The sequence below is a fragment of the Rousettus aegyptiacus genome, unplaced genomic scaffold, assembly GCF_014176215.1.
Source record: "Rousettus aegyptiacus isolate mRouAeg1 unplaced genomic scaffold, mRouAeg1.p scaffold_m13_p_16, whole genome shotgun sequence".
Classification (NCBI taxonomy): Eukaryota; Metazoa; Chordata; class Mammalia; order Chiroptera; family Pteropodidae; genus Rousettus; species Rousettus aegyptiacus.
The window spans coordinates 9,517,722-9,541,933 of record NW_023416291.1 but is presented as its reverse complement, the minus strand read 5'-3'; the positions used below and the strand labels follow the sequence as shown (position 1 = coordinate 9,541,933).

Below are 24,212 nucleotides of genomic sequence, written 5' to 3'. Positions count from 1 at the left end.
TAAATTGAGTAGATAATCCTTATAATCTGCTGGTCGCCATTGTCGTGTATTCCTTTATGACATAGGCAGGTGAAGCCACAAGAGGAGAAGCTCAGGGAGCAACAAAGTTTATTACACTTGGTGGTCATGGAGATGGGGAGCGCTCCATGCGGCGCCCCATAGGAAAGACACCAGGTGGCCGGGGCAGAGCCAGGAACAAGGGGGAGGTTTTGGCCACCACCTTTATTGGGGTTTCCATAGGAAAAGGAAAGCAGAGCAGGATGAACGGTTTCGGATTGGATGCTTTGAGTAATTTCGGTGGGTTTTGGTGTGTAAGAGTGGTTCCTCGTTGCCTGGCACCTGGCCCTTAGATGATACAAGCAGAGGACTCCAGCGGGAGAACGGCTCCGGGACGGTTGGTTTGTGTGTCAGAGACATGTGCCCGGTGGCCCGTGGCCAACTCCTTAACAATCGATACAAGCAGAAGCCGTCTCTCCCAAGCCAGACAGATATTTTACAATGCCAAAATATCACAATCTCCAGAAAATCAAAAATATTTGTAATACGACCAATATTCTAGTTCTTTGCACTTTGAAGTAATGCCTTCTCAGGCCCACATTATGAAATTTTATTCCCTTAGTTTAGTAAAATTTTTATTTATAAATGCGACTTCAAAGGTGAAAACCGTGCAATTGGCATGTCCAACACCTGGCCACAGTCCCCACTACATTACACAATACGATTCCTCTCAAAAATTTTCCTGAGGGGATTTAAATCCTATTACCTAATACCAAAGGAATTATTTAATATAGTTGAAATTAAGTTCTAGTTTAATTAGAATTTAATTTCTAATTTAATTATTTTTAAGAACATTAACTAGTGTAAAGTTAAATTCATTGCTACCTTGCATTTCGTGCAATGGCTTCTTAGCAGAGTCTGTCACAGCCCTTTCTTGCAACCAACCACAACTAATTCTTAATCACTGAAGAATAAAGATGCATTTGTCGAAAGGATATTGACTGACTCACGAAAGCGATGGATGGGATAGAAACTCAGGCTCAGAAAATGGGGGCGCCCTGGGGAAGACTCAGAATCCAGCACCTCCATGCTAGAACCATGCTATGGGAGGGGACCGGGTAAGAGAAGTGCCACTGCTGTCGGTCGCAGGGGACCTATGTCATCATGGCACCTCTGCCCCGGCCGGCACTGGGCACTAGCCCTCGGCACATCTTTATGTACGCATGCCTCAGTACTTCCCCATCATTCCGCATCCCCTACTTACGATTCTCTGTCTCAGAGTCGAGGATCTTAATCATAGACAAATGCTCAAGCTGCAAAAGTAGGCAGGAGCACTGAGAAGCAGGCCGTCGGCTGTCTCTGCTGCAATGGTCGGTTCTCCCCAAACTGGATGAGAGATCAGATGTGGGTTTGGAGTGAAGCGACGTAAACTCCACCTTCACTCATGCTTGCTGACTTCTATGAAGGGGAGAATTTCAGAGAAGTGTGTCAGGTTGTCACCCTCCCTACTATGGCTCTTCCTTAAACAGACATCAGAGCACACACGCGGACTCTGGCCCATGGTTAAGAAGCCATTCTTAACATGCTGGTTTTCTAACTTATCAAAAACCCAGTTCAAAGAAGTGACATAAAGGAAACGTTTTAATTTATTCTGAATTTTATTCTCTCCTCCAACTAGTCTAGATTCTAACTTCTTCCATTTTGTCCTCATAGAACCATTATAATAGTGTTGTTTTTCTGCCCCTCTGTCTTAAAATTTATTAAATTTTTTTTTGTCTTAAGATTTATTTAAATTTTTTTGTGGATGAAGGGTTAAAGAATTTAGTGCGAATAATGTTAATTTCATCTAAGGAAGTGATATCATAGCTCATCTTAAATAATGTGAGAAAGCGCAGATTCAAATATAAAGAACAAACACATTACTATTTTCTTTGTGTAGTTTCTAACCACTTGTTATTTTAACAAAACTCTAAGGATGCGTAAGTTTAACTATAAGTTCACTGAAAAAAATGATATAAGTTGTGATGTGTGTATGTCTGCATTCTTCATGAACCATCTAAAATACTCTTTAAAAATACGTGGATTATAAGTGGGGCTTAGAGTTCAGCGGAAACAGGAATAAAACATCAATTAATGAACAGTGGAGTTAATTTACTGTGCAGAAAATCATTAGGATTTGCAATGTCTAATGAAAACTTTGGACTTTAACATTGTAACTGCAGAAGTTTCCATCAATAATAAAAAATACAGAAAAATATAAATAAGCCAAAATAATAAAAAGAAAAAACTGTACTGGAAATCTGACCACAGAGAGATAAGTATTATTAACTTTCATCTTATACACATTCTTAGATTTATATAGATGTTGATCTTTGAAATTTAATTTAATTTTAAATTATTTGATTTCCTGTTTTATTATGCATGTTAATGGATTATTAGCTCCCATGATTTCATTTTTCTAATTCCTCTAATAAACTTATATTCTGGTTAATAAATCTAATATACCTAATGAAAACAGATAATTTCAAAGCCAGTCTCTCTAGAAGCTTGATCATAATTTTATATTATCTTACTTTAATTTTCCTCCATGGTGATACTTGTTTCTTACTATGTATAAGCAACGAAGCATTTACTATTTTAATAATACCGATGGCATATAATATTGATAGGATTTTTAAAAATATGTTAACCATGGGAGAATAGAACTAATAAAAATTAGAACTGAACAGCAAAAGAAATAGCAATAATTTTAAGCTTAAAAAGTTTAAATGGTGTATACATTATTTCACAATAACCAAAATATTTTTAAAAACCATCATGCAATTATGGTAAATTTTATAAATCTCTGTGGTTGCTCAGCAGCACAATGATAGTCACAGTTTTGTAGCAAAGAACATACTTGTGAAATTATTTGTTTCTAATAAACTTAGACGTATAGGACTAAAACACAGTAACCTTAAGGAGCAGGCTGGACTCCAAACTGAGGTTAATTTTGTATCTAGAAGAGCTTCAGAATCTGCCCTGGAATTTACAAATGTCCTGGATTCTTTCACCTGACAGAGCCATTGATCCCCTCATTTAGATTCACCCAAAGAGGATAACAATGCAAAAAAATGTCTTAAAAAAGGGTGCGTGAACGTAAGGAATGATTGCCTCCTTTCCAACACTGCCAAGTTATCAGTTCTCATGAGGTAGAGAGACTCTGTTCTAACAGCAAAGAGCATTTTTTTTTTTTTCTGAAAGATTTTGTGCTCTGTGGTTAAACCCACTAAGACTAATTTTCTCTCACATTTAGAAGCTACAGGAAATTAAGAAAAGTGTGTGACTGGCCATTCCTCAGTTCTAAACTGAACCCAAGAGGCAACATGAAAGCCTAGAGAAATGTACTCCCAGCTTCTGCTTTCTCTTAAGGAACTAAAATTGTCTCATAGTGTTAGGAAGCATTTTGTCTAGTTAAAATTGTATTCAATTTGTTATCATAATCACCTAATGAGCTGTTTCTCTTTACCAAAGCATTATTAGATATATAGTCTTAATTGAAGTTTTTAGTAAGTAGATCAGGACTCTAAGTCTTTGCATTAAATAATATCTGCATTTTAGTTATTTTCTTCTTATCAGACTATACGATGTATAATTTATGTAAATTACCTAGCACAAATCCTGATTTAAAGATTCCATAGGTTAAATAATCATTTCTTTTCTTTTTTATTTCCCGCTAGTAAAATAAATTTAAGTTGATCATAATTCTTACAAGTAAACATTGTTCATCGTTAATTAATTTACTCCCTTTTAATATGTATAGCTTGATCGATCACAGGTCCTTTATTAAACAGTATATTTCTTATGAGAACCAAAAAGAGAGATAAATAGAAGAAAGGTAAGAAAGAAGGAAGAATGGAAGAGTGAGATGGAGGGGGAGGAGATGAAGGAAAAAAAGGAGGGAGAAAGGAAGAAAGGAAGGAAAGAAGAAACAAAGAAGGGACATAAACACATTAACATTATTTAAATGAACAATGAAGTCCTCTATTTGGATGAGTTACAGTTTTCTATAGTAGATCTCCAAATAATAGATTACACGTTTTTAAAAAAGGAATATTATGTTATCAAAACATGCAGGAAAACATGATGAAGTTAAAGGTCACTGTAGAGTCCTTTTTAAAAAGATGCTCTTGTGGATTAGCTGTTCACTCTGACCAGCTATCGGTTTCTGCTCTCAGCACTGCCGGAGGTGGTGTTACCCGCCTACTGTGGTTGATCTTGCTGTGACTTCAGTCACTCCTCTGAATCCGAGGGCCGAGGCTGATGAAATGGGTGACTAAATTGGAATTGTCTGCATTCTTTCATACCTTCTGCTCATTCATCCTGAGTGTTCCCTCTAGATTAGAAATTATTCCGTGGTACTAGTTGTTCTGACAGATGCCTGAAAGCATTGCTGACTTTTAGGATCAAGGATCTCAGATTTTCCTGTTCAGCGTTACCCGATGTAAAGTGTTGTCATTGTTTTCTGATGAGATGGATTGCAACACGATATGATAGAACCAATAGAAAATAGAAGAGTGCAGAAGGAAGCTGAACACTATGGAGGATCAGAAGCTGAGCACCCATGGCCGCCATCATTTTCTTGTACTGGAGATGGGCAGGTCACCTGAGTAGGGAGACTTGAGCATCATTCTTCCCAGAAAATTTCCAGTGTAGTCTCTGAGCCTTGAGTTTGTGAGCAAGCTGCTGAAACATTGTAATCTGTATGAGAAAAAAAAAAAGAAAGAAAAAGAAAACATTGAAATTTTTACAATGTCGATTCATTCCTTGGAGTAAAATAAGTAGTTGATAAAAACTATCAAACCGTTTGATCTTTAGAACTATCAGGTTAGGATTATCAGTCCATCCATGTTAATGAAGCAAATGTAATGGGATAGACAATTAGTACAGAAACCAAACAAGGTTTCTACCATTAAATGTAAGGTTCTGTTTAATTTGTTATTACAATCATCTATATAATTTTTTCTTAAAATTTCAGGTACGAATTAAAATGTTTATTTATTTATATCTGTTGGGCAATTAAATTTTTCCTGTAACTTAATAAGGAGGACAATTAAAAATAGGATATATTAAGTTAATTGTAAGATTGCTGGGCCTGAAATCAACATTTTATAATTAGGTACTTGGTACGATCCTAATATTTTTCAGTTAATTATCTCATAGATTTTGAAATTTAAGGTCTGTAGTGAATTCCCATCATTACACTATAGTTAAAATTCTGTCATCTTTCAAATTTTAGTAAGTTCATTATTTAAAAAAAAATATTTCACAATTATTTTTAGAGCCAACAGTATATCAATGTATATTTAGTGATGTTTGTTGGGACAGAGATTGAATCAAGTCAAATATCTTGCTCTGAGGAAAATAATTTTTTCCTGAGCAACACTAATCACCAGGGAGACAGGTTAAGAAAATGTGAATGAATCCATGAAAACCCATCGCCATGCCGGGGGATCACAGAGCGTGCCTTACTTCTGGGTATTGTCAGTACTCTCATCTTTGTTTACAAAGGACACATTATAATTAGAATCAGATAAAACAGATTTGGCTAATTTGCTCTACAGCTCTACAAATTAGACTAGTTTGAAGTCTAATGAATATAGTAAAAAAGTCCCATTCTATTGTATTCCTTTATCATTTTCCGCATGGGAATTGTGATTTTTAAAATGACTACTTAGCCTATCAAGCAACGCTACGAAAAAATATGCTGAAACCTGGCATCACTGAAAAGGGCATCATGTGTTACATAACATTGTGTCCATCCAGTATTTTTGATAATGAAGAAAATAGGTAACTCAAATCTGATTTATGAGGAAGGAATTAGAAAAATCTATATGATTTTTTTATATAATATTTTGCCAAGACTCTTAACAAATATCTTATCTTCTACATCATACGTAGCTGGAAGAAAACGCCAGCATTATTATGACCGCCCATAATAGCGGGTCACGATAAATAATCGTTTTCTCACTGTGAGGAAAAAAAGAAAAAATGCATGGAAAATGGAGCTATTTGGATCCATGGACTCGACCGCTCGCCTTCGCTCTCAGATTCAGAGACTTTGCAGCCATTTCTTCCGTTATTTTGAATGTGCGAATTGCACGTCAGATTCAATAGCCCCACGTTCTTTTCATCTCACTTCCAGGGGCTTCGCTTCCACCCCACTCAGCACCCAGATCCTGTTATAATTCTGTGGATCTCGGCATCAGCCAGGAGCACGTGAACCCCAAACATGAACTTCATTGTTCAGCCTCTAATGAAAGGGACGTCTTATTATCCCGGGCGACTCCCTCTCATCTTTAAAACAGCCCCATCTGTTCTTAAGTATGATTGGGATTTTCAGTCCTCTGGACCATTCTTTTACTTCCTTGTCTTTGAGCCTCAAACTCGTCTCATTTTCATGACATCTTAACAGAGGTCTCAGAACTTTTCATTTCAACTTCTCTTTTCTGTAAACCCTCAGCTCCTCTCTCCCTGAACTTAGTTAGACACACATGTTCTATTGTGAGTTAATGCATTCCATAGAGTGGGCATTATCGAGGGTATCTGAAACTTCAGATACATAAGTAGGTGATATTGCAGGGTCTTTAGCATGTATATCATCAAGGGGAAACCACAAATGATAAATACATGGTAGAATTTTTTCTAGCTAAAAATGTCATGTTTAGTGTAAACAGTAAGTAAAATACTTTCTTACCAAGAGTAAATGTATATTTAACTGCCTAGGAAGTAGGCAATTTATTGAGAGCAAAGAGAACCATGAAGTCTTTTACATGGTAAGTGGGGCTTTAAACTGGTTCTGTATTTGGGGAGAATTTTGCAGTATCAAGATTCATTTAAAATTTTATATATATGAATCAGTAATTTTACTTCTGAGAGCACATGCCAAGGAAAAATCCTATACCATAAAAATGCACTGAATGCTTATGACCGTTTATTACCTCCATTTCAACACTAAGGCATTTTATATACATTAATTATTGAAATGAAAACAGACTTTCCCCAATATCTCTATCAGATTCAAATGCATTAAAAATTTCAAAGTGAAAGCACCCACATATTAACGATAATAGTCTGTGAGCAGCAAGAGAGTAGGAGACCTGTGTTTGATTCTTTGCATTTTTTAAGTCTCCTAATTAATTATAATGAGGAGGCGAAACATTTTGCTGTGGTTACACATGTGCTTGACTGTTTAGAATGAATCTTGTAAATGGTGTTTCCAGCAATGCTCAGATATTCTCCTTTCTAGATTTTTTTTTTTTTTTTTAAATCCAGCACGTTATGCATTTACAGCAGCTTTACCCTCAGTGTCATTTGTCGGGGGTGGGGGGCGTGTCCCTCTTCCTGCTCCTGTGTCCTGAACATTCGTAGACTCCACTGCTCCCTTTTGGATCTGGAAGACACTAGCGACGCAGTTGGATTGCTTTGGGACTGGCCACAGGGCAGGCCCGAGGACGAGGGGACAGGATGAGCATCTCTCTGCGCTAGCGTTGCTTCCTGTCGAGGGAGCACAATAATTTGATGTCATAACTCGACCAGGCTCCTAATGGATTTCAGGTTACTTGTTTTTCCACTTATTAGCATGGAAACACGAATTTAATTTTTTAAGCTCTGACTCACCACAGGCCATTCTACTATGTACAGAGATATAAAATTTTATATAAAATATGATTTTTAAATGTTTGTTTAAAAACCACTTAGATTTTTACCTCTCCTTCTTTATTTTTATTTGCCTATATATGTAAGCAATTCTCTCTGTTTACACACTTATAGAACTCGCGTAAGTCATACTATTGTAATTGCTATTTCATGTTGGTAAACAGACTTCTTTCGTCATAACAATGCATTTCAGTCTCTCATTTGACTAAATACAGGAAAATGACACAGCAGCTTTTATGCAATATCCTAGAAAAGCTTAAATGTTTTGCAGAAGAAATGAGTTGCTAAATATTATTATTAAATCAAGATTTTCTTGTCAGACATTAATTAGCTGAATATAGGAGTAGGTCAGACTTTCTCTTTGGTTCCTAGCCATTGGCTGTAGCTTCAGGGAGACAAGAATCCTATATTTTAAACCCAGAGTGAAGGAAAACTGTGAAGATAGGCGTAGGCTTTTCATAGTTGCATGGTTTAAAACATAAACAAAACAAAAACCTCTGTTACTTAAGCTGTCTTGGCAACGGTTTTCTACTAGGATAATTATCAATTTAGGATACATGGTTGGTGTGGAAATCACATGTATTTGCAAGATATGTCCAGTATGGTCACTGGTGACTGAAAGCATTGTCATGTTCACGTTGACATTTACCAGCTATCAAGTGAAAAATAATGCTCATAATACAATTATTTCTGCAATGATCTTATGACATTAGAGATGTTACATGCTTGTGAAATTTAAAATATAATTCTCTAATGTTCAGTACTGACACCTTCTATATTAATTCTTTTTGATAAAAATTTTATTTGGTAACCACTAGTCCATGTCCATGAGTTTCTATTTGTCCTGTTCATTTATTGCTTTTAGGTTTCTAGCCCACACATAAGCGATATCGTGTGCTTTTCAACTTTTTCTGTCTGGCTTATTTCACAGCATGATTATCTCGAGGTCCATCCATGTTGTCTCAAATGGCAGTATTTCATTTCTTCTTATGGCTGAGTAATATTCCATTGCATATATGTACCACAGCTTCTTTATCCAATCATGTATCGTAGGACATTTTGGTTGCTTCCATGTCCTGGCCACTGTAAATAATGCTGCTATGGACATCAGTGTGCAAATATCTTTTTGGATATGAGTTTTCAAGTCTTTGGTGTAAATACCCAGTAGAGGGATTGCTGGATCATATGGTAAATCAATTCTTAGTTTTTCGAGAAATCTCCATACTATTTTCCATTGTAGCTGTACCAATTTGCAATCCCACTAGCAGTATATGAGGGTTCCTTTTTCTTCACATCTGCTCCAACATTTGTTATTATTTGTCTTGATAACAGCTATTCTAACAGGTGTAAAGTGGTATCTCATTGTGATTTTGATTTGCATTTCCCTAATAGCTAGTGATGTTGAGCATCTTTTCAAGTATTTGTTGGACATTTGTTGAGTACTTCTCTAGGGAGAAGTGTCTGTTCAGGTCCTTTGCCCATTTTTTGATTGGATCATTTGTTTTGTTGTTGTTGTTGTTGTTATTGAGTCATATGAGTTCTTTGTATATTTTGGATATTAGGTCCTTATCAGAGGCATTGCTTTCAAATGTATTTTTCCATTTGGATGGTTGTCTTTTTACCTTGTCAATGGTTTCTTTTCTGAGCAGAAGCTTTTTAGTTTGATGTAGTCCCATTCACTTATTTTCGCTTTTACTTCCCTTACCTTCGAGGTCACATTTATAAAATCCTATTTAAGTTCAAGTTCTTCGAGTGCAGTTCTTATGTTTTCTTCTATGTATTTTATTGTTTCAGGTCTTATATTCAGTTCTTTATTCCATTTTGAGTTAATTTTGGTGCGTGGTGATAGACAACAGTCTAGTTTCATTCTTTTGCAAGTGGCTTTCCAGTTCTGCCAGCATCTTCTATTGAAGAGGCTTTCATCTCCACTGTTTTTGGCTTTTTTGCATGTATATCTTTAAATTTTACTCTTCATTGCAGAGCCTGCATGTGATGATTTTTTTTTATATAGCAAAATAAATAATCAAGTTAAAATGAGGTCATTAGGGTGAGCCCTGATCTAATTTGACTGGTATCTTTATAAAGTAGGGAAATTTGAAGATAAATATACACACACATACACACGCACGCACACACGCGTGCACATGCACACGAAGGAAGCCATGTGAACATGGAGGCAGAGATGTGGTGACGTTTCTACAAGCCAAAGATTTCCGGCCAACCACCAGATGCGAGGGGAGAGGCAGGGAACAGTTTGTTTACAGAGCCTTCAGAAAGCCCTAAACCTGCCGATACTTTGATTTTGGATTTCTAAACTGCAGAACTGTGAGACAATAAATTTATGTTTGTTTTTGCCCCTCTGTGGTTCTTTGTTAAGGCAGCTCTAGCAAACTAATACAAATTAGATACAGAGCTGAAAAGGAGAAAATGGAGATGGACTAATTTTATTGTTGATTTTCCTTTAACATTAACATAACCACTTTGTTCCTACCAAAATTTTTGTTTCTTATCTCTAAATGATTTAAGTTAAAAAAAAATTAATCAATGATTCGGGTCACTTTCTCTTTTACCTAGAGTTCATTACCTTCAATACCGAATTTGGAGGGTGGGGGAGGCAACTCCTGTCTGACCTGTTGCTGGCACATTACTGCTGGGGCTTCTGATGATTAACGCCACTCATCAGGTCAGCTCCTTCCTGCCTCAGGTATCACAAAGGTCTCCTGCAGCTCCCAGCAGTATCATACTAATTCAGTGCCCTAGAAAAATTAGCAACAGGAAACACACCTTTGTCATTTTCTTCCTTTATAAATAGCATTATTCCTTCAGTAAAGGATAGCAGGATTCCTGCTGTAATTGTTTCTGCAATGAAAATTTTGTTTTTTTTTTTTTACCCCTTTAGTCTTAAAAATCAATCAAAATGAATGCACATACAATTAACCATCCTACTGAGACAAGGAATATTTCTTTTACTTTGGAACGCTTGTGATTTTATCTCTCAGAGTGAGTCTATTGTGCAGGCTTTTTTTTCCTCTCTCTCTCTCTTTTTTTTTTAGGAAGCATTTAATACATTTAATGTGCCTTGAAGTTGCCATTGGAGAGGGCGACACAACAGATGGAGTATGAAAGAGTCTATGCACTGTCTCTTTTTTTATCTCACAAAACACTTTTTCCCTTAACAAAACAGTGTTTAATTCTATCTGAATGTGGAATTTGGGACTTTGTATTTTCCAAAGGTAAATACAAAAATTGAAAACCAAAGATATTGCTATGTATGGAAGGCAAGTATATAGAAATCATAATTTCTTAATATGGAAGGACTTTCATCTCAGGCATCCTCTGAAGTAGCATAATACACACGTCTTCTTCAAAATTGACTGGAATTTTAATGAACGTGGACTAGAGTAATTTAAGAGCTTATAATTTTTATGACGTTGCAATTGCTGTGGGGGGAAAAAACATCAAATGAACTGACATTTCTCCTTATTTTAACCCCAAATAAATAAAATTGGAAAAAGTATCTCTACATAGACAAAAATAAAGTGATAAAAAATAATACCAACAATGACAGGAAAAGCATTCAGAATTAAACAAGCAAAAAATTTAGAGATGAGGCACCAATTAAATGAGTAAACGTGTATCAGTATATTTAACACTATACATAAAATTAAGAAATATTATGTTTTGAAATTTCATTACATAGCAGAAGTTTATCATGCGCCTAAATTGATCTCTTGCTAGATTGCAAACACTTCTGGACTTCTGGAAATGAACTGACATAACTGAGAAATTGGAAGTCCCTTGGAAAGAAATAGTCAAAGTCTTGGGGAAAAAACTCCCCAAGGGATTTTGTCTTGCATGCATGCCTAGAATCACAGGGCTGCAGACTTCGGAGTCTCTAGGTTTTATACATGTCAGCTGTTATTAAAATTTACATTTGTTCTTCACCATGCCTAGTCTCCCATGGGCTCATAACCGACTTTCAGATTGAGACAAGGCTATAAATAGGAAGTGAAAATTGCGTTTTTGTTAAATTTTAATGATACATATAGAGAAAAATTAGTATCATTTTGAAACCCATATAACATAGTAGAACTGAAAGATATAAGAGAAATATTTTTTTGTGTATCGACATAGAGCACAGCACTGTATTGAAGACCCGTCAGCAAGCAGTACATTCTGACTGTCTGGGATCCAGCGCTCTTCGCCCAAAAACACAGGGTCAGTCTCATTGTAGTACTCCTCGTAATAACGGTGTCCCCAACAATGGCAAGGGAGGCAGATTCTAGAAGCAAGTGTCAACAGATAGTTGAGTTTGTGTTTTGTAGAAAGTAGTTCAGATCGAATTCCGATGAATCTTTGAGCACATTCAGGGACCAGTAGCTTTCATAAATGAGAGTGGCCAAGAAAAAATATTTGTATTGTAAAACAAGTATTTTCCCTTTACTAATTTATTTTAAAACTGCTGTGTTTAGTTCTGTAATTTCTAATTTTCTCTAAACTTACTTAAAAAACTTTATTCATTTAGAGTAGTATTAGCTTTACAACACAATTGAGAGAAAGGTACAGATATGTCCCAAATAACCCCTGCCCCAACCCGCGCTTAGCTTCCTCCATTATCAACTTTATTCACCAGGATGAAACTTTTTTTTTTTTTTTTTTACCAAGAATGAACCAATATTGACATGGGTTAATCAGACAGAGTCTATAGTTCATCTTAGGATTCATTTTTTGTGTTGTACACTCTATAGGTTTGGGGAAATGTACGGTGCTATATATCCATTATTATAATATCAGAAAATAAAGAGCATTTTCACTGCCCTGAAAATCCTCTGTGCTCTTCCTAGTCTCTCTGTTCACCACCCCCGCAAACACTGATCTTTATATTGTTTACTCCAGAATGTCATATAGACGAAATCATACGGAATGTAGCCTTTTCAAATTGGCTTAATGTACATTTAAGCTTCCTCCATGCGTTTTCATGACTTGATAGCTCATTTCTTTTTAGCATTGAATGATAGTCATTGTCTGGATGTCCCACATTTTATCTACTCATAAAGCAGCTCTAAACATCTGTGCACAGGTTTTTGTGTGGACAGAAGTTTTCACCTCCTTTGGGTAAATACCAAGGAGCATGATCACTGGATCTCATCATCAGAGTTTATTTAGGTCTGTAAGAAATTACCAAACTGTATTCAAAAGTGGCCGGTCCATTCCGCGTTCCCACCCTTTCTCATTCCGCAAAAACGGATGAGAGTTCCTGCCGCTGCACGTCCTCACCGCATTGGGAGTGGTCAGTGTTCGCGTCTGGCCGTGGCGGCAGGCGTACAGCGAAGACTGTTCAGGGTCAGTGTCATGCTTCTGATTGTTGTGTTCATGTCCACGTAGGTTTGAATGGTGCCAAAAGTGGCGATTCATCTTCACTGTCTAGTTGTTTCGGTGCCGTGCAAACACGTTGTTAAAGGGATTCCATGTATATGCTCTCTCGTGACTAAGTTGAGTTACGCATTATTTATATGTAATTACGTTTATGTGTGTGTGTATATATATATGTATATATATAAATTTGCCAGGTGTATCTATATATACAGTTGACCTTTGAACAACATAGGTTTGAAATTTTCAGATCCACTTATATGAGGATTTTTTTCAATAATGTAAAAGTATATTTTCTTCCTTGTGATTTTCCTAGTATTTTCTTTTTTCTAGCTTACTTTATTGTAAGAATACAGTGTATGATACATAAAAATATATATATTAATTGACCATTAAAATATATATTAATTGACCATTTATGTCAATAGTAAGGCTTCCAGTCAACCATAGGCAGTTAGTAGTTAAGTTTTGGGAGGGTCTGAAGTTATACATAGATTTTTGACTATGTGGGGCTCAGCACTCCTAACCCCTACATTGTTCAGGGGTCAACTATATGGAGAATTTTCATATAAAGGCATATTAAATTCTAAAAACTGATTTCATCTAGAAATTTTGGTTCATGCATTTAAAATAAGGAAGTAAACATGCAATTTTCTTTTCTAACTTGACCAATTTTAACTGTAATTTCTTGCCCATACATAATATGCTCTAAAAGATGCAATTTACTTCATCAAGGCAATAATTTAACTACTAAGGTCTTTAACCCCAAAAGGCCAACTACACTAAAAAGAAAAAGTACCTACAAAGGTTGCAAACACATTTTTTAACACCGAGTAAAAAGGACTGGCTCTTAATATTATTCTTGTTTTTGACCTGTTATGTTGAGCAAAATAGCATGAATGAAGTTCTCGCTGGGATTATTTATTCAAGCAAAACCAGAATTAGAAAGGGCGGCGACACAGACATCATCGCCACTGCTACAAACAGCTTCGAAAATTCAGTCTCAGTTGAGTGTATTAAACCCTCTGAATGACTGGGCAGGCAAAATTATAGTCCACCAGGATAATTATAGTTCACAGTCATATCTAATGGGATCTGCATAAATCAGGGCATTGTTTGCCGCAAAGTGTATTTATACTTGTCAAATGATTATAATTGGACATTTACAAAGGACCATTTCGATTTATAAACATGACTTTTTAAATGAATATTTATAAAGCACTTGTTAAAGAAAATAAATTCACTCAGGTAATTTAGAACTGTTAGTTTACAGCATGTAATATAAAACCATCTTTTTCTAAGGAAACCATCTACTAAGTGTCTGTTGATGATAAAACTCAAAATTAGATATAGATGTAGGATTATCTTAGCAGTTTATGGGGTAAAATATTTCATAATATCTATGTATCATCAAAAAACAGTAGCATCAATTGAAATTCTAAATTTTGTGGAAAGAATAGTACCAAGGCAGTACACATTGGCTCACAGATGCAAACCCCGTACCTGCACAACTTATATAAAACCTGATTGGTAGTTCTACCTATGTTGTAGAACTTTACCAAAAAGATGAATAATAATTTATTACAAAAATTATAGGAATTTTGAAGTTAATTAAGGTCTTTAAACTACCACATATTCTATTTTGGAAACCTCATTTTTTGGATTTGAATTTTTTTAATCATTTTCAGTATTGCTTCCTTTATTAGTTAAATTAACATTACAAAACAAATCTTTTTCATAGAGCCTTTGACTGTTATGAACATTACCTGTTTCGGAGTGTAAACAACATGTTTAAAGACCCAGTTCTTCCAAATCTTTCACTAGCTACCTACACTGTGGCTACTTCTGTGAATCTGATGCTTAGTCTGTATATCATGGATGACATGACCGGAAAATGCACATTTTCATTTATTGCTGAGATACACACACACATACACACATACACACACATGCAGAGGACTAGAGAGGAAACTTAGATCTAAACTCTCTTCACGGGCCCTCAAACTGATTAACATTCTATCAATCAGAGATGTTTATATGAGTTTTGAGATAGAAAAGAGTGGAACAAAAAAACAGTGCCTTCTTCTGCAGTTGTGGTACACAAACATGGGCTTCCCAGACATGACATTTTGCGGCAACTTCTAGATCCTTCCTTTGTAAGTGCCCTGGGACAGCATTACAATTAAACATTCAGGATGTCAAAGAAGGTGGCTTTTATAGAAGTACCGCAAACACTGAGGGGAAAAATAATCTATATTCAACAGATTTATTTTTATGAGCACAAATCCCCGGCCTCTCCATATTGACAAAAATCTCCTATAATTATACTGCTACCAGGTGACCGGCTGATTCCCCCGGGGCATTAAGCTCTATTAGTGAGTCAGTGTTGACCTTTGCTGTTGTGTGGTTAGACGTTCGGCAGCCGTGGTGGCGGCAGGTGAGCTTTGCTGAAGGAAAGTCCGTGTATAAAGCCTGTGTACAAACTTCACCTGAACCACCACGGCCACACTGAATGTGAGCCAACTAAGCAAGTCCCAGGGTAGCAAAAAAAGTTATCAATAAGGCCTTGGCAGCTCACACCTCGGACTTCTATTTTGGGTCTATTTCCTGGTACTATTGTTAAAACATTTTGTCTGGCAAAATGTCCAACACAATATTGCTTTACGATGGGGATACAAAGTCATAGGTCTGCATCTCAGGAGATTGGCTTTTTGGGGTCAGCTTTTAATACTCCCAGGAAAACTGCAGCAGCTCATTACAGGCAGTCTCTAACCCATTCATAAATGAAGATTTAAGTCACACAGGCTAAATGCTGACTGAGAGCAAAGGACTAGTGAATGATTAGAGGAAGGAGAAATTAAAATAATGCAAACTACAACTCTGCTACCCACTGTGGAAAAAAGAACTTAGCAACTAAACACTTTATATTTTCTTTATTATGTACATCCTTGTATTAGTCAATGTCTCATCTTCATTCTTCACTTACTAATTTACATAAAGTATTGGTGGTAAATGATTTTTTAGGGAAAAAAAATAAAGAGGGGTTGAAACTGAATTTAAGGAAGAATTAATATCAACCAGGGGTGGATTTGGTAATGACTGTATTTTTGGTTCCTAATTTTGGAGGGGGGGGATTGGAGAATCTTCGTATGAAGAATATCTCGATTATATTAGGAGGATCATGTTTCACCATTGCTGCAGGTTAAAATTTTAATTGTTGGCTAAAGTTGGGGTGTATTCTCCTACCTATTGCTCATTTTTGCACCCAGAATTACTCTCCTCTGCTCTTCTTTCTATAAGAACTAAAAGCCTGGTAAGTAAAGTTTTTTCAGATTCCCTATTATCCAGATTTTAGTATACGATTCATTTTTGGCAATAGAATTCTATATGTTGATTTGAATCTTTAGCCCATATCATTATCTAACATACAATGCATTTTACTAACATATTTTTAGTCTCCCACACTAGAATGTAATTTTTATTTCGGGCCAGTATCTCTCACTACCACACCTTCAGTGCCTAAAACAGTGTATGGCACATACGAGGGGTTCGATAATATTTGCTGATTGAATGATTAATCAGTGAATGAGTATTACAGCTAAGAGGAAATATAAGAAAAACAATGCTTTTATGTGGATTCGCACATTGAAACATTTTAAATGGAGGAAGGGTCATCTCAGTCTCTCGGTTGCTAACACATTGAGACGTGGGCTTAGCTAATGCGTCAGCTTCATAATTTTACAAGAATATTCATATCAGAACCTTCAGCGTTCAAAAAACAAAAACACAAAAAAGAAAAGAACAACGAAAATATCAGGTGGATGAGAATGAGAACATTTCATAAATTTGTGAAAAAGAATATTTAGGAAATGAAACACATGAATAAAAATATGGCCGGTGGTTGCATGGTTGAATAAAAAATCATTGCTCGTACAGGTTACCTTGAATGTCACTAACACCTGTAGTAAAGAAGGGTGATGGTGCAGTTCGTTGCTTGTAGCTCTCTTACCCTGAACACCAGATGTTTTACCTTTGCCCTTTTACCCGCAGCAGAGATGCTCCCCCACTACTGGTGTTTATGTCTTTTTCCAAAGAGATTATCAACTCCTAAAGGGCAAAGTCCGTGTGTTGATTGTCTTTGTCTCTCTTAGGATGCAGCATAGCTCTTCTCACAGAGGAGAAAAACATTTTTATTGAATCGAAAGGAAACATTCGATGTGCATAACTAACTAACTAACTAGAAATCCTTTGCACTTACAGAGTTCAAGTTCCAACATGCTAGTAACACATTGACTCAGGTCCTGTGAAAGTAGCGCAAACCTAAGAGAAGAAGTTAACTTTCAAAACAGAATCATAATTCATGGTTGGCTGATAGTCTTCCCTACGGAGGACATGAGATTTTTCAGTATTCCCTTTTAATCGAGCACGTCATCGCAAAATAAGTGTAGGAGTCATTCCTTTCAAGTTATTTATTTAATTATTACATAAAAACATTTTATATAGTAATTGCATTATCTGTCACTTGAAAATTCTAGTATCGAAATGGATATATATTATTTTTAACAAACACTAACCCCAAAAACTGTTGTCCAAACTTAATATAACATTCTTTGTTTGGACTTGAAAGAGAAAAAAGGTACACACCCATTGATATCTTATTATTCAGCTTTTGACCTTATTTTATTTAATCGTATATTTTATGTTTATTATGAATCTTTTCTAATGTGGATGAGTCTCTTTCCCCCTGTAGTGGCTCATTGAACTGATAGCTTTGACATTTCTTTCTCAAAAAAGCATGCATAAAGTGTCATCATAAAATCTAATTTACAACTGTCCTACATTTGAATACAACTGTGTCTATACACTCAACTTAGTTATACCACTTGTTAAATAAATTTGAATGTCATATGTGAGATTTTTGTTGATGAGATGTATTCCGTGAGAGACTCAATTGTCAAAAGTGTTAGCTTCATCAACTTGAGATTTCAAAAGCAAAAATCAACAACCTATTTCATTTCACTTTTTCCGAAGAACAATTTTTGAATAACAATTGTTAGATAGCAAGAATTATACTCTTCATTTCAGAAAAAAATTACTAAAATGGTACATTTTTAGTATCAGACTAAATGCTATTATTTGTTATAAAAATACAACTCTAAATATCAATTTTTAAATGCACACAATAGGTAGCTATATGCCAAAGATTATTATGTTATTATAAATTTTCTGAATGTCACAGATCTCACTGAAGATATGTCTACCACTTGATTAATCTGTTACCAAAAAGTTTGAAATGACTATTGAGTGATTTAGTAAAATGAGCTCTAATTACCTGCAATATATTAGAAGAAATTTGGGAGCAGAAGAATTGATTTCTAGTATTGGACCTTTAAAAAATGATTTAAGTTTGTGAAGCCTCATTTATTCATCTGCAAAATGTGGACTACAATACTTGTCACTTGACTTTGGAAAATTACATTTTATTATTTAATATAGAAATATATGTAAAGTTATATTAGATTAATATTTCATATTATTTAACCCAGTGTTACTTAATTGCATCATGTGTACATGTGTGGCATGATATTTTTGGAATTTATTCATCTCTGAGTGCTCCCTCAACTCCCAGCTCAAAAAAATCAGTACTGTTTAAGTAAACATAGAAATCATTTCTTTCCATTATCCAATATTGTCAGGTATATACAAAAATAAATGACCAAGAAATTCAGCTTTTCGTATAACACCGTTTTTCTTAACAGAATATTCATGCACTGTCAAGGGGACGGAAGAGCTGAGTTAATATGTTTTTAGATATTTAATTTCTGTGATCCTATGAGGTCTGACAGTTATTAAGCAAGTAATTAAGAGGCATTATGCAATTGCATTTAACTTGCTTTCATATATGATGTTTAATTTAAAATGTAACTGAATTATGGTTTTCATGACAGACATTTAGAGTTGATTTTCAGGAGATAGTGTGCATACTTAAAATATGACTTAATTTTTAAGACTTTTTTTTTCATAAAGAAAAGAAACATAATTATGGTACTGTGGTGAAACTTTGTTAGTATTTTTTCTGAATCAAATTTATTAGTTAGTCTAAACTTGCTATAAAAATATCTTTGAATTTTGAATTTTTAAGTCTTTAGTAACCTTCTCTATCTAAGAAATGTAGTCAATAACTTAGGGTGTGTGTCCATTGAAGCTAATGGAACAGAGTGTAACATATTCTGTTCATTTAGCTTGTTTTAGTGATAACAACATTTAACTGTATCGGGAACTCTTGAAGCTAGAATACATTAGAAAGTCTGTAAAAATAATGACAGTGTAATAATCTGGTTTATAAGTCATGGGCCGTTTACATTTTTAATGTTATTTTATTTTTTTACAATTCTTGTGATGCAGTTGGTACCACACGATTATAGTGGCAGGCTTTAATAATTTAGTTTGTCATGTGCTAATATTGAATGAGAGTCACAAGAGAAACGCCCATGCTATTTCCTCAAGTCCAACCTCCGTATTCCTCAATCCCGCCACCTTTAATTTGATTTTGTTTCTTTAATATGTCTGACGTCTGTTTTGAACTTCTCCCTCCCCTTTAATTTGGATCTCAGTGCTCCTCAGTTTTACTCTCGCATGAGCTTCAAAGCTGCTCCTCTTCAATCCATCCTTCCTCTGCCACTTCCTTATTAGGGCTCCGATACTTTCATGTCGGTCTTTTGCTCAAAATCTCTTTTAAGCTTTCCTCCAAGCCTCACTTACAAAGAAAAAGAAAAAAATATATATATGTATATATGTGTGTGTGTGTGAATATATATGTATATATGAGTATATACATGTATATATGTACATATGTGTATATATTTGTATATATGTATGTGTGTGTGTGTATAGTTTATATTCTAACCAAAAGTTCCACTATTCCAAAATGTGTACCCACACGCGTGTACACACACACAGTCCAGATTCAGTTGACCCTGACGGTTTTGCCACTGGCCATACACTCCTATGTTCCTTTTATTCTAGGAACGCTAGAGTACCAGTTCCAACAGATACTCACATTTCACCATTGCTATGTTTTGCTAGTCCTAATACTGAAATGCCTTTCTTCCTCCGCCTCTCACTCTGCCCAGCTCGGTTTATTCAGTGTCTAGGTGGACCTAATCGGCGTTCTGGTTCTCGCCACAGACCTTATTTTTTCCTCTGCCAGAAATGAATTTTCATCCTCTGGCATAGTACTTAGCCTGGTCTACCTGAATTAGCATTATTATAATCATTATTATTTTCTCCACTACATATGAATATTTGTCAACAGAGAAGCTCTCGTGTTCATTTTTGTCTCTTTCTCCTTAATACTCAGAAGAAGGATTGTCATGGAGTTTAAGATCAATAAACATTTATTGAAGGCAGAAATGAAAGGAAGAAAAGAGGAAGGATGTATGATTTCCTGGTTTTTCCCCGCTCAGATTTCCTTTCTGAATTAATAAATACACTTCACAGGTCTGATAATTTATACAGATGTCCTACTGAATACATAATATTTCAGTTAAGAATTTGTAAGGAACCACGCAGCCTATCCTTACTCACACTCCCCTGCTCTTTTGAAATTTGGTATTTGCGGGCAAGTTTTGCTTGTGATCCCATCTGCGTATTTGTCATGAGTTGAATCATAAGATTATGACCGCTTTCTATAGCCCTCTCATCTAAACTAACCTTACAGAAATCCCTCAACTTGTTTTGCATGGCATTCAGTACAAAGCCCACTTTTATCTGAAGAACCAATTAAAACACTACTTATTTTTTTCATGAATAGTTTCCTATTTAATCTTGACCCAAACATTTTTCTACTTCGAATTTCTTTGAAAATCACATTGAATCTCTGTAAATCACTCTCTCTCCCTCTCATATATTGTTTTCAGATGGTTTTAAGGTTCTTTTCTAAATAAATGACTGTCATGTAAGAAAAGTTAAAAGAGACTTTTTCCTGATTCTGTATTTACTGCAGTATGTATTAAAGTGAGTGAAAACAAGAAAAGCAACTTAATAAATGCTTATTATTTTCCAGACTTCAACTAACCCCTGCAATTTTATGTAAGATATCTAAATTTATTGCTTGATTCACTTATGATTCTGACTTCATTTTTTGACTATCATTATAGAAGCAATTAATTTCTTAAAGACACTTTATTAGAGACCATATTTTATGAAATATGATGGTTTCTTCTTTTTTTTCTCTTTTGTTAAGAACTCCCCATTTATTCCGAAAAGAGCCAGTGGTGACCCTAGTTAATAAGAATTCCTGCAATAATTGCATGAATTGGGTAATTACTGGTAGGAACAGCTTATAGTACTCACGTTGGCTGTAACAATTTCTCCTTTTAGTATTGCTGGGTAATTACATATTCTAGTAGGATTCTAGTGGACTTTTAAAACTAAAAAATAATTTTGCTAGGTGATATCAGCAAACTTTTTGTTTGTTTGTTTTGGTCAGAAAAAAATTATAGGGTCTAAAATGACTGTGTTATTTGTGTTCAAAGAATGACTATATGAAGAGGCAGCTGTGACAGTGAAACTAAAAAAGACAGTGACATTCCGAATCCCCGGGTTAGAGTCTCCGTGTGATGCCAGGCAAAGTACTTGCCCGTGTATGTGAACTGCTGATTATCTGTCTTCTACAATGTGAACAACAGGTCATACCTCCTGGTATTGCTGATGGGGTTACGTAAAGCCATATAGGTGAAAGTCCCTAGGACAGTGACTGGCATTGTTTAACAACGATGACAGTTTAATGAGTGCTTTCTACATGCCATTTGTTCTTCTGAGAACTTCGTGTATATTCACTCAATGATTTTCAAACTTTGTTTTTAACATTTTGCCACATCGTGGACATACCTGTGCTTTGTTAGATTTTTTTTTTTTTATAATGAACTCACTTTTTTCTTTTTTCTTGTTCTATGATATTATGGGTCCCCGAATTATACATCTCTTTTTCCTGACACACACTCTCACACACAGGCTTGTATTTAAATATGTCGCTCTTACAATATTTTAACAATACTTTTCTAGTACTGGCTTAATACACCTCATATACCACTGGTTACACATTTCTGCTTTGAGAAATAGTGCCCTATGGGTTGTTATTCTTATCACAACTCACAAATCAGAGGGGAGGGAGTTGATATTATCAGCCCCCCCCTTTTTATTTTTACAAACAAGACAACCAACGGAAAGAAAATATAATAAGCTTTCTCAAAGCAACATGGAGATGTATAAATGACAGAGCCAGGTTTCAATCCCACATCTGCAAACTTCAAATTCTGTCCTGTTAACACAAAGATTACACTCTGTCGTGGGTATATTTCTCATGAATAAAACAATGAATTTTTCTACAGGAATTATGCCTCATTTTCACATGAGGCAGGTTTGTGCTTAATTTATATTATTGTATACCTTAATAATAGAAAGATCGCCGTATCTAACATGTGATCAAGAAAGACATACAAGAAGTAGTGATTTAACAACCTTGTTTTTTCAGTCAGAATACTTTCCTTTTACCAAGAGCCCCAATATCAAGAAAAAGCAGACACAAGTTCAATGATTTTCTTTAGGCCCCTGAGATCTTTCCTCAGAGTTCCTGCTACCAAATAAAAGTAATTATTCTAAGGCAGATTTGGTAGACTTCCAACTGAGAAAACTAGGCTGGCATGCCTTAGCAGGAGATTCTCAGGTGAGGCTGTCAAAGAGCGTCGTCAGCCGTCCGTGCCAGGGGACCTTCTCGCCATTCTTTACATTGCCAGGCTGTAGAGCGCTTTGTTCTTCATTGTTGGCCCGTGTGCTGTGTGGACACCCAGCTAGCATCTTGTAAAGAGCTGTGTGTCAGGTTTTGCTGAACACAAAATGTTAACTACAGTGTTCATGTGATATCCAGCCTCGTCAGGACAGATTGCTAGAAACCACCTGTTCTTTTGGGTCCTGCTCTAATACCGCCCCCAAAATGTTTGAGAACTCTCTTACTCGGTCTCTCAACCTTCTTCAGGGTAATCTGGAGGGATATTTGTGTCCTGTGATCAATTTGACTCCAAATTCCTGCTTTCTGCTCAGATATTTACTTTCTCATTTTAACTTACCATTTCCTTGGGTGCATAATGAAAACACTTTCTCACTTATTTTATATAGGGCCATTAGCACAAGGCCACTGATTTTAAGAGGTCTGTGATGAAGAATTGATTACAATATAGAAAAAATTACATAATAATTTATAATACTGAAAAAAAGCTTAATATTGAAAGCTAGATATTCTTGTGTTAACAGGGCTAAAGCACCTCAGTATTCTTTAGCCCAAGGAGTATATCATTTATTTTTGTATTTGTGTTTTAATCTTAGCCTCTCTGCACAAGTAGATGCTCTGGCCTCATCTAGAACATTTTATTATCTCTCTTCTCTTGGTGTCTACAACCCTTCAGGAACAGCTAAGGAGAAAATCACAATCAGGTTCCAAAAGCTTTATCTTCCTCTGATATAAATCCCCCTTTTCTAAAGTTGGAAAATTCTGTGACTATTTACTTTTCTTAATTTTCTTTCTGGTTGCATTGATATAGTTACCTCATAGAATGTTTAACTGTTTCAAATTCACTTCCCTATGATAACTATATACATAGATTAAACAAATCACAGCAAATATTGATTCTACACTCAGTCTTTATTCTTTATCGCTGAAGAATTGGTAATAAGAAAATGATGATCATCTACTCTAGATCCTTCTTAGTTTTGTCTCTTTCTCGTTGTTATGCCCCCTTCTTTTCTGAGATGTCGGCCTCTTGCTTGAGGGCCCTTAAAACTAATTCTTCGATAAAGAAGTTTCATCAATGAGGCACTCAACTTTTGCATTCTTGCAGTTGTAAGGTTGTAAATGGAATAAAATAACGTTGTAATGTGAAATTGTTTAGTATTGAAATTATCAACTCCTAAAATTAGTTCGTATTCAAACAGCCACCCTCCCTCTGCAAAACACACACATACTCAAGGAGGCATTTATCCCGGCAAATATTTTGCTAATATTTGGATGCTATGGACACCTCATGGCAGAATGAAAATAACAAAGAGAGTGATTACAAGGTAAAGTTGAATATATCTTGGCAAAGATG

The 24,212-nt window shown here is 35.5% G+C and overlaps 1 long non-coding RNA gene across 1 annotated transcript in view; it reads left to right on the top strand.

Annotated features, from left to right (window-relative positions):
• LOC107516241 overlaps window positions 1–24,212 on the top strand; it is a 600,835-nt gene that overhangs the window by 249,032 nt on the left and 327,591 nt on the right. The window lies entirely within an intron of this gene.